Source organism: Martes martes (assembly GCF_963455335.1).
Source record: "Martes martes genome assembly, chromosome: X".
Lineage (NCBI taxonomy): Eukaryota > Metazoa > Chordata > Mammalia > Carnivora > Mustelidae > Martes > Martes martes.
Window position 1 is genome coordinate 36484790 of NC_137897.1, and position 12310 is coordinate 36497099.

Here is a 12310-nt window from a genome sequence, read left to right on the forward strand (position 1 = left end):
GCTTGATGCGGGACTCGATCCCAGGACCCTGAGATCATGACCTAAGCCAAAGGCAGACGCGTAACCAACTGAGCCACCCAGGCAGCATGTCACTGTTGCTATCTTAATCACATGGCTCAGGTAGTGTTTGTCAAACTACTCCATCGGAAAGTTACTCTTTTATTTCCCACTTCTAGTGCTGAACTCTGAAAGGAGATCACTTCCCACAGTCCACAATTAAGGAGTGGTGAGTTATGCTCCACCTCCTTTTAGGACAGAATATTACATAAATTCCAGAATTCTTCTGCACAGATTTGTCTACTTTCCTATTTATTCAATCGTTTATTATATCAGTATGTATATATATATTACACATATATATTTAATTTCTTGGTGCTATTATAACTGGCATTTTATTAATTCCTCATTCCAATTGTTCCTTGCAGGTATACAGAAAAGCAATTGACTTTAAGATACTAAATTTATGTCCTATGACCTTACTATATTCTCTTCTTAGTTATAGGATTTTTGGGGGGAGTGTGTTGAGGGGTTAAGCTATATAGACCATCAAGTCACTTGTTTTTCGTGGTTTTTTTTTCTCTTTTTTGACAATCAAGTCATTTACAAACAAGTTTTATTTCTTCCTTCCAAATCTATATACCTTTTCTTTCTTTCCCTCTCTCCCTCTTTGATTCTGTTTTTCCTGTCTTATTGAATAAGCCAGGATTTCCAGTATGATACTGAAGAAGACTGTTGAGAAGACCTCTCTACTTTGTTTCTGATCTTAGAGGTAAAGTGCCCCCCTTTTTTTCAGAGAGGGAGGAAGAGAGAGAGAGAATATTAAGCAGGCTTCAGTCCCACTGTGGAGCCCGATGTAGGGCTCAATCTCACAACCCTGAGAACAGCTCAAGAGTCACATGGTTAATCAACTGAGCCACCTAGGCACCCTAAGCGTCCACTTTTTAACTATCAAATATGATGTTATCTGTAGGGCATTCTTTATCAAGATGTAAGAGGTACCCTTAATTCCCACTTTTGCTCAGTTTTTATGAATGAGTATTGCATTTAGTCGAATACTTCATCTGCATCAGCTGATAAAATCATATGATTTTTCTTTAGCCCCTTGAATGTAGTGGATAAGACTGATTTTCACCTGTTGAAGCAGGCTTGTATACCTGAGATAAATCCCACTCATTCACGAAGTATAATTCTTTTTATATACATTACAGGTTTTCATTTGCTGATATTTTTTATGATTTTTGAATCTACATGCATGGGAGATACTGGTATGTAGCTTTCTCATAATGCTTTCATCTGGTTCTGGCATGATAGTAATGCTGTTCTCATAGGATAATTTGGGAAGGGCATCTTTTGCTTTTGTTTTCTGAGACTGTGGAGAATTGGTATCATTTCTTCCTTAAATGTTTGGAGGAATTTCCCAGTGAAACCATCTAGGCTCAGCTCTTCCTTTTTCTGGGGAGGTTATTCAATATTGATTCAAGTTTTTTAATAGATACAGGGCTGTTGAGTTCTTCCTTTGTGCATTTTGGTAGTTTTTGTCTTTCAAGGAATTTTCCATCTAATGGAAATTATCAAACTTAGGGGCCTAGACTTGTTCATAGCATTCCTTTATTATCCTTTCAGTATCAAGAGGATCAGCAGTGATCATGGCACTTCCATTACTGGTATTAGTAATTTATGGTTTCCCTTTCTTCATGGTTAGCCTGGTTGGAGATTTATTAATTTTATTGATTTTTCAAAGAAGCAGCTTTTGACTTTGTTGATTTTTCTCATTTGTTTCTGCACAAAGTTTTATTATTTCTTTTCTTCTGCTTGCATTAGGCTTAAATTGCTCTTCTTTGCCTGGTTGTGTAAGGCAAAATCTTACACCACTGACTTTAGCACATCTTTTATAACAGGCTTTTGAAGACTATCAATTTTCCTCAAACACTGTGTGCACTAGACCTCATACATTTTACTAAGTTGTGTTTTCATTTTCATTTAGCTAAAAATATTTTAAATTTCTCAAGACTTTTTGACTCATGTGTTATTTAGAAGTGTGCAGTTTATTTTCCAAGTATTTTGTGACTATCCAGCTATCTTCCTGTTATTGATTTCTAGCTTAATTTCGTTGTGATCTGAGATATGCATATGATTTTGACCATTTTAAATTTGATTAAATGTGTTTTATGATCCACAATATAGTGTAAGATGAATATTCCATGTGAGCTTGAAAAGAATTTGTTTTCTGCTCTTGTTAGACTGAGTGCCCTATAAATGCTAAATAGATCGAGTTGACTGATAGTGCTATTTTGCATTATTCTTACTAATCTGTATTCTTAGTCATTTTCTGCCTCTGTGATCTATCGATTGCTACAACTGAACTGTTAGTAGTATAGTTATGTATTACTTCTTTTAATTCTACCAGTTTGTGTCTAATGTATTTTGGTACTCTGCTGTTAGGGGCATTACATATTAAGGATTCTTGTATCTTCTTAAAGCATGGACCCCTTTACCATGTCATTTCTCTTGGTCCCTAATAATTTTCCTTGTTCTCAATCTACTTTGAGACTAACACAGCTACTCCAGTTGTCCTCTGATTAGTGTTAGCATAATATATTTTTGTCCAATCCTTTACTTCTAGTATGTCTTATTCTTTTTATTTAAAGTGGAGCTTTTGTGGACAATGTATAGTTGGGTCTTATTTTTGTATCTACTCTGACAATGTCTTTACTTTAATTGGCGTATTTAGATCATTCTCATTTCAATCATTATTGATGTCATTGGTTATCGTGTTTGTAACTGTTTTCTCTTTATTGTTCTTATTCTTTAGGGTTTTTTTCTCCCTTCTTTTTCTGCCTTCTCTAGCTTTAATTGAGCATTTTATGTTTTTGTCTCATGTGTTGTGTTTGTGCTTCCCTAAATATGCCTCTTTACAATAAGTCTGTGTTTTGACAGTCTTTCAGCTAAAATCCTGTGATTACGCAGGAGCCCTGTCTGTGTGGTGGTAAACTATGGAGATTTAGGAGAATTTTACACTGTTATACTTAAATCTCAGTATTTTAGTGGGTCATTATCCCTGGACTGTGACCTTCACAAGTGTTTCTTAGCTTTCTTACCCTTCTTAGGTGAGACAGGACAACTAGAGGGGGGGCAGAGTAGGAGCACTATATTTCCCCCAGGTGGGATAAGATGCTGGCAGTCTTTTCTCCTGGAGAGGAACTCTTTATTATCAAGAATGCTCTGGGCAAATTTCACAATGGTTCATGGTCCCACCTCTTGCCACAGCCAAGAGGGTATCCTCCTTGCTCTTCACCATTAGAACTTAGTGGAGTTCCTAGAGATAAAACCCAGGAAAGTATAGAAACCCCCAAAGAAATGTGATCTGCAGGTGTTTTCCCCTCTCACACTAGTACTCCCTTTCTCCAGTAATTTATCAAAATTCGTATTTGTGCTCCTACTGTTTTATGACTCCAACAGCTCCTGCTCTAAGGATTATTTTGCCAGTTATGCTCCAGAATCATGTGCCCCTCCATATTTACTTGTCTTGTCACCTTAGTTTTTGGATAGGCCCAAGACAACCCAATGATTTTTTTCAGTTTGTTCAGTTTTTGTTTTTTTTTTTCCTTAATTTCAAAATGGGGATGAGGGGCGTCCGGGTGCCTCAGTCAGCTAAGCATTCAATTCTTGGTTTCGGCTCAGAGGTGAACTCAGGTTCCTGGGATCAAGCCTCACATTGGGCTCCACACTCAGCAGGGAGTCAGCTTCTCTCCCTCTCCCTCTCTAGTAAATAAACAAATCTTTAAAAAATATATAGATGGGAATGATTATCTAGAAGCTCTTTCTATGTTAGAGCTACTGCTGGAAATCTGGATCATTGCTTGAATTTCTGACTTTTTTTCCAATAAAGATCTCACCACCAAGGAGGGTGTAAACTTAGTCTCTGCCTGTAAAAGTCCTTAACATCACTCACCCTGGACCCTCAAAAGGATCCATAAACACAACATTTTAAGAAAGTATCTATCTGGACTACAGGAAGGAATGGGCCCATTCTTTTAACAAATATCTGAATACGATGTACCAGAGTCATCTGCGTCACTGATCACATCCAGATAAATTTCGGTTTCTGGAATGGCATTCACAAAATGAACTCAATCAATGACTTTAGGGCTGTTATTTGATAGAGAGAGAGAGACGGCAAGAGAGTAACACAAGCTGTGGGAGTGGGAGAGGGAGAAGCACGCTTCCTGTTGAGCAGGGAGCCTGATACGGGACTCAATCACAAGACCTTGGGATTATGACTTAAGCCAAAGGCAGACTCTTAACAGACTGAGCCACCCAGGTGCCCCCTGGGAGCTCCTTTACAGCAGAATGTGTTTTTCTCTATTTCCATAACTTAGCGTTGTTCTTAGCTTACTGAATCAGCCTTCTAGCTGTAGGACCATGGACATCTTGTTACTCAACCTTAGCAACCAACTACCACACCAGGACATGTTGTTCAGGCCCATTTGCCAGCTAACCCATAAGGCTGCCAATCTGGAGTACAAGAAAAGTCTTGTCAGGAGGTCCAGGCTGTTGGTTTGTAGCTTCCCTCTTACCAAGGCTTTATAAGCCAGCATGCTAAAGGTTAATTTGAAAATGTCTGTGGTAACTAGGGATTGTGTATGGAGCCTTCGAAAATCTCCCTAAGGATGATTGTAAGAGTTAAAGAAGTTCATATACTTAATGTGCTTAGAACAGGGACTGGAACAAGCCATCTAGATCAATAAATATTAGTTTTTATTTATTATTATTAAAGGCACTCCTTAAACTCTTGTTGAATGGATGGATCAATGAATAAGCACAGGGAAAAAAACTGGGAGGCAAAGAAAAATGGTCTACCTCTCAGGAGAGGTCTAGTAACTACTCTAACTATGTTCACAGGGGTACATGAACTTGAAAACATTGGTGCTTAATTATATAAATAGTTTGGTTACGTATCAGTGATTCCTAACTGGCAACATGATACAATGCATTATAAGTAATCTTACACATTTGTGCACAGTAATGATTTGATTCCTATTACCATTTTTTAAAATTTCTGGGAAAAGATAAAACTGTATTTAATGGTAATGCTTTTTATTCAAAAGTTATGCTTACTCTGTAGAAAAAAAACTAGCTCTACTCCCACTAGTCCCTGAGAAATGCTGGACAGCAGAAGCCTGATGCAGACAACAGAAGAAGCTTCTTAAAGAGTGCAAACACCAGACATATCTTTTGGAAACGTGGTCTCCAAAGTGGGGTGTTCACATTCAAAGAGGATGCAAGATGATCCACTATGAGATCTGGAATTGGATCCTGGAAAGGGAACTAGGACTTTTGTGGAAAATGGGAGGGAAAAAAATTAGAAATTTCTAGTTATAGCTATGTATGAATAACAAAGGAAGAAAAGAAGCTTTACCACTATTGACTACGAGGCACCCTTACATCTAAAGTCACGGAGAATTCATGGGGACAGTGCCTCGCACAATGGGTTACGTAATGCAGCACATTTCAGTGGAATGCTGTTTACACCCACACAGTTATTAAGACAAATGGGTCATGTCATCTGGTTTTAACTAAATGAACCCCCATAAAGTGGTTAAGGAGCTAGAAATGATTTCTTCCAGAGGGGGGTTGGAGAATGAGAGTGTGTACAAGAGCGCATGTGTGTGAGCCTGCATGACTGAAGGTAGCACTAATAATATAAGTTCAAGCAAACAAAAAAGCAAAGGTAAAATTGCTACTCCAATATGAACTCTTTATTCGACAAAAAAAGAGATTAAAAAAACAATGATGAATTAATGTGACCTGACAAGAAATTAACATCAAACTTGCAGAATTAACAATGAGACTATTTGAAGTATGGATTTACATCTAGCATTATTAATGATAAACCTCTTCAACAGTGTCTACTTTGTGTCATAGCCCTCATAAAGAGAATGGCAATTATGACATTCTTGAAAATCAAAGACATAAATGAGCTAAATCTTGAGCTAGGTTTTAAATCACTGTATTATTATGTCAAACTGGAATTTCAAAATTAGACAAATTTGTCATTAATTTCCTTAGTTCTAGGAGTGACTAGAGAGACTCAGTGTGCATATAAACATTCAATTTACCAAAGTTAGAAAAAATCTAAATATTAACCAACAAAAGAATGGATGGTAAATTATAGTATTACCATATAATGGAATATTATTGTAGACATTTAAAAGCACAGGGTCCTGGGGCACCTGGGTGGATCAATGGGTTGGGCACCTGACTCTTGGTTTTGGCTCTGGTCATGACCTCGGGGTCAGGAGATGGAGCCCTGTGTGGGGCTGTGGTCAGTATGGACTTTGCTTGAGATTCTTTCGCCCTCTGTTCCCCCCACTCACATGCGCTCGTGCGTTCTCTCTCTCTCTATCTCTCTAAAATAAATAAATAAATAACATTTTTCAAAATAAATAAAAGCACAGTCCTAACATTAATGTATCTATGGGGAAATATGCTTAAAAGTTTGTAAATGAGCACATTTTTCAGTGTATATACGTTAAAATGTATAACTAAAAAAATTACTTAGAGAATCTTGAAAGCAAATAAAACTTGAAAACAATTTATTTGTAAAATAGATGATTATGGATGATTTCTTTTATTATTATTTTTACTATTATCGCCATTATGGTGACTCACATATGATGCATGAGTTAGAACAGAAAAAAAAACTGAGTTCAAATCTTGACAACTATACCTCCTAGCACTATGAACTTAAATAACTTAGAAAACCTATCAAGTCTCTCTTCTCTCCATCCAGTGGGCGCAATCCCCCATCAGATTTCTCTTGTACTTCCTCAACATTGCTCCTGTTCACTTTACCCTTGATCTCAACTATGGACTTCACTCCCATTGCCTTTGTGGCCAATTGCTCTTATAGTCCTTCAGAAAAGTTCTTGCCCTTGGGGCACCTCGGTGGCTCAGTCAGTTAAATGTCTGCCTTTGGCTCAGATGGCGATCTCAGGGTCCTGCAATGGAGGCCTGCAACAGGCTCCAGGCTCAGTGGGAAGTCTGCTTGTCCCTCGCCCTTCCCCTGCTCGGGCTCACCTGCGTGCACGCGCTCTCTCTCTCTCAAATGCATAAATAAAAGCCTTAAAAACAAACAAAAACAAAAGATCTTGCCCATCGAGGAGCAGAGTTTTCTGATGCTGTCTGCTAGCATGCCAGCTTTTGAGCTGAGAAAGCCCCTAACCAATGACTGAGCAGGGCAGACCAGGCCCTGGCTGTCTGGGGGATTGGCCAGATCAATGGCATGCTTGAGGCCTCCAGCTGCTTAATAGTGCTTCTTCCTCCCTCATCTTTCACAGGAATGTACCCCCTCCACCCCCTACTTCCACTGCAGTGTCTGCTTCCCAGATGACCCCACTGATACACTGATCAACTCTATGTAGGCTCCTGTGGCTTTTCTGCCTGAAGATGAGACTACAGGTTTGTAGTCTCTTGACTCCTTCAACCAATTCTGTCCTCTGGTGCAACACCACACCACAAGGAGTAGGATCTGGCTTCTAGAACAGCTGCTACAAGGGCTGTTCAGGTATGAGGCAGTTAATACTCCCCAGAGCAACCCTGAACCAATGAGAGATGGAAGATGGAAAAAGTCAGGCAACTAAGTCTCTTCTGTTCTCCCTCCCATGGAATGTTCCAAAACATGGTGTCTCCCCCAGCCTGTTCAAAGATGCACCACGCACAGGCCTGGGTGGGCCTCCTGAACCATCAGCTGTGGCTCTTCAAGGCCTGTGGTGCATCCGTGATGGGTACAGTCATCAACCTCTTGGCTCTGTTTCCTAGCCTGGCCTAGCCATTTCCCTTTTCCCTCGCTCTCCCCGCTCTGAGAAAGCCCCTCTCCTCCGGAAAGCAAGTTAACACTTAATCCTTGCCCAAGGCTCTGTTTCCAAGGGAAACCCAGATGATAAAAACACCGTTTGCCTTCCAGAGTTGGGAAGAAGGTTAAACTAGATAATTCAGCTAGGAGAGGCCAGGCATGCAAGAGGCACTCAGCGACACCGAGCTTAACCCTCATTTGGCCGTCGCTCAGTCCACAGGACGGGAGCTCTGAGTGGGCTTGAACATGAGCTTCGGAGTCCACAGAGAATGCACAAGTGCTGATTCCAACTCCCCTCGTCCCTGTTCTGCAACCCTGTGGATCGTGCCCCTGCTCCACAAACTGAAGCCCAACACTGCATGCAAACGAGATTCCTCTGTGCGGGGACCCTGCGACAGGGCTCACATAGTCACCAGAAGTATTAGAGGGCAGGAGAATTTTCCTTCGGAGCCAGGAAATCAGCTTCTTTGTTGATTGCCTCGTGCAGTTGGAGGAGAAGCCTCTGCAGGTGGAAATGCTCCGTGAATCCCCATGCCGAGTCTGTAAACCCTACCGAGCTTGCAAGATAGCACATACACTTTTAGGAGAAATGATCTAAAATTAACATTTCTGCTAGTTCAAGCACTAGGAAACCAGAGATGACTGTGCTTTTTAGAACAGAAGGCCTGTGCGCTCAGGACATATGCTGTTTGCATCTGTTCCTAATTGGCATTGTGTGGTTCAGGTGCAGGAGGGGAGACTGTTAAGGAAAGAGAAGAGCCATGGTACCAGGCCTCGGATGCTGTAGATTTGCCCCCTCTGGGAGGAAACTGTGGATCTTATCTCAGGACCACGGAGCACTCAGTCAGAGGTGACAGCAGAAAGGGGAGACGGAAACACCCAAGGATCGGACTATTACATTATGTGTGCATTTGCGGAGCAATTATAGCAGCAAGATAAGTAGGTGGCCACGTTTTTAATTAGTCTTTTCCCCCCAGCAGTCTAGATAGAAAACAACTATTACCAAAAAGAATCAAACAGTCCCCAATGCCAATCCCACTCGAAGGACAGACACTCGGGGTTTTTCAAAATGAAATCCACAGACCCCCTGCCATAGACTCCCTGGGGTTGCCCAGACGATTCCTTTTAAACAAGCACTTTGGGTGATTTCAACGAATGCTAGATTTTAAAACCTCTGATTTAATTGAACTAAATTATTATCCAGTCCAACTTTTCACATGCAGCTCCCATGAGAGCGTTCCTGAATAGGAGTGCTTCAGGACAGACAGCGTTCACTCTCTTTTCCTAGGGAGGTAAAATGGAGTAGAGGTGCCTGTCGTGACTCCCTCCAGTGCAACGCCACACCACAAGTTGGCCTTTCCCAAACTTCAGACAAGCTGGCCTCCAGGTTTCCAGGCAGCCAGAGCTTCAGAAAGATAAGGGAGTCTCTGTGAGTAATCATTTCACACGTGGAGAAGCCATGTGGCTCCATTCCTGCATTTCCTTGCATGGATGATTCACAAAATCTCTTTATGAAAGCCATGATGGAACTAACAAAGACCCCCCTGACTTGGAACATTCCCATTCTGCTTTGGCTCTCTGAAGTCAAAGCCCTAGGATCAGGAAGGGTTTCGACCTGTAGCTTATTCTGTCTGGATTTCACACCCAACCCTTTAGCACACTGGTCAAGACCGGACTCTTCCTTCAATGCTACAGCATTTCTCATCCACAGTACTACATCTGTTAGACTGCCACACCCCATGCCTTTGTGAGGTGGTTCATACACAACTGATTAATAGGGGAATGGTACCAGCATAACATGGAAAGCATAAGCAGATTTACCATGAAGTTGATGGGCCCCTTTCCAAAGGCCCTAGGAAGAATCCTAATAGTGTGTTCACCTGGGACTATTTGTAGAACGGATGCCCATCAGTCCGTGAGGCATTAAAACGAATGTAGGCATTAACTGAGTTGGAGACCTATTCGGATTACAGAGAGTAGGCAATGCAGGTGCCGTCCCCAATCTGATCAAGTTAACCCCGACAGTCCCAGCAGACCACTCCATACAGCACAAGAATGGCTTTCAGGCATCCGCCTACTGCCCACTATACCAGCTTACCTGGGTAATACCATAAAGGGGTAGTAAAATAAAGCCACATATATCTCTAGGTCATCTTATCACATGTGTACATTCATACCACCATGACTGTAATCAAGATGCATAGAACGATCCCAGCACCTTGAAGACCTCTCTGCTCGGGGTCTCTTTAGATTTACTCCCAGCCCCTTTGCCCCCACCATCCCTAACCCCCAACAGCTATTAGTTTGTTCTCCAACTCTATAACTTTCTCGTTTTGAGAATTTTATTTAGGCACATTACATGAACTCAACATGTTTCCTTAGGCTTCTCTTGACTATGACGTTCTTCAGCCTCCGTTTTTGATGACCTTGACAGTTTGGGGGAGTACTGGCCAAACAGAGTATCTCTCCATTGAGATGTGTCTGCGGTTTTTCTAATGATTAGACAGAGGTTATGATAGTTTCTTGGCCTTTTGGCTAAGATCAAGCATAGACAGGGCTTATGAATTTTTTAGAGAAAGACCACAGAGATAAAGTGCCATCCTCATCACAACATCTCAAGATTCCATACTGTTGACGTGACTCATCACTATGATGGTAACCTTCATCTCCTGGCTGAGGTCTTGTTTCTCAGGTTTCTCCACTATCAGGTTACCTCATTGTCCCTGTTTTCATACTGTATTCTTTGGAAGGAAGTGACCAAGCACACCCCAAGCCTAAGGAGTGGGGAGTTATATCCACATCATTGAGAGTACAGTACCTATATACATTATTTGAAATTTTCAGCATAGATTTATCAATTCTCCCCCATTTATTTGCTTATACAATCATATATTTGTATCCACATGGACTCGGGGGTATTTCTTTTGAACTCTCAGCTATAATTCTATTTTATTTCCTTGGTGGTTCCAAGTGTTCCCGCTTTGTTCATGAAGAGTACCTTCAGTTGTCCCTGGGTCCCTTTGACAATAACCCCGTTAATTGTGTGCATGTGTGTATGTCTGTTTGGGGGCACTTTATTCCTCTCTGTCACTACAAGATGCTCTAGGCTCATCTTGTATATTTCCTACTCCAGTTCTAGAACAATTTTCCCAAGGAGTCTTGATTCCTTTTATTGAGAATTGTCTTAAAAACCAAGATCTCTGTTCTAAGTGTACTTGTTGATGTGGGAGTGTCGTTACATCTATAATCTTTGCACGGAGTAAGGAAACACATGGGGCTATACTTACATAATATTTCTATATGTAGCCCTCTGCATCTATATTAAAGTAAGTAGGAGTTCAAAAGGATGTCTCCAACTCAAATCCATTACTATATGGATCATTCTAGCCTCTTCCCCTTGATTATCTGTAACTTCCCATTCCAACAGAAATTTGGCTCCTGACAGTGGTCATACAGGTACCTTGATTTGGGAATGATTTATGAAATAGGAAAGCAAGTCACCACGTAGAGTGATGTTTATGTAGTTCCTTCTGCCTTTTGTCTTACAGACTCAACCCCCTGCCAGAGTCACATGTATCTTTCCTCATGAACAACTTGTTACCCAGTTTCACATACAATTTGATGTTCTCCTTGAAGGGAAGCCCCCCACATTATATGAACTCCAGAATCACAAAACAGGCAGCTATCCCTCATGGGCGTCACGGTTGATAAATACCTTTGTCCATACCTAATGGTTTGAGGCAATTGAAAACAAGTGTTTTCACACACAAGGGGGGAGACATAGCAACACGTAAAGATCTTATGAAAATACCTGAAAATCCTATAGAACGAAATTCCTCTAGTGCAAGTGGCTTGTGACTTCAGCAACTGCTCTAAATGTCCAAGAGTGGAAACTATCCAAAGTAGTTCCAAAGGCAAGCACAGATGCTGCAAAGACACTTATTTCCCTTGATGCTGATAGGAAATGATGATGAAAGCCACACCCCGGATGAAAGGTTTAATTTTGAGGAACTGCAACATTCGGTGAAACAGTTCTCTGGGACCTATCTTGGAGGAGGAACTAGAAACACCACTGTTTCTGGGAGCAAAAGATTGACAAGGCTATAGGGCTGGGTCTGCACATCAGTTCTGATCTTGCTGTACCAGTAGGTTATTAGGCTCACATGCTTATTTTTGATAGTTCTCTGGTTAAGCCTTGCCATACATTTTGAGTGGTAGGCCTCGAGTCTGTTTTTTTCTCATCAACTGTTACTTTCAAAATGCAGTTTAAGCCTACAGTGTTCTATAAGAAACTGCATGCATGAGTCTAGTGTTTACTTCTCTGAAGCTCAATCACTAGATCGTGGACATGTCCTTCCTGGGTAAATATTTTTACCTCATTCATTTTTATAAACTCAGCAGGTAGCACAGTGACTGTTGAGTGGTGGAATCTACATTATAACATTATAGCTTAAC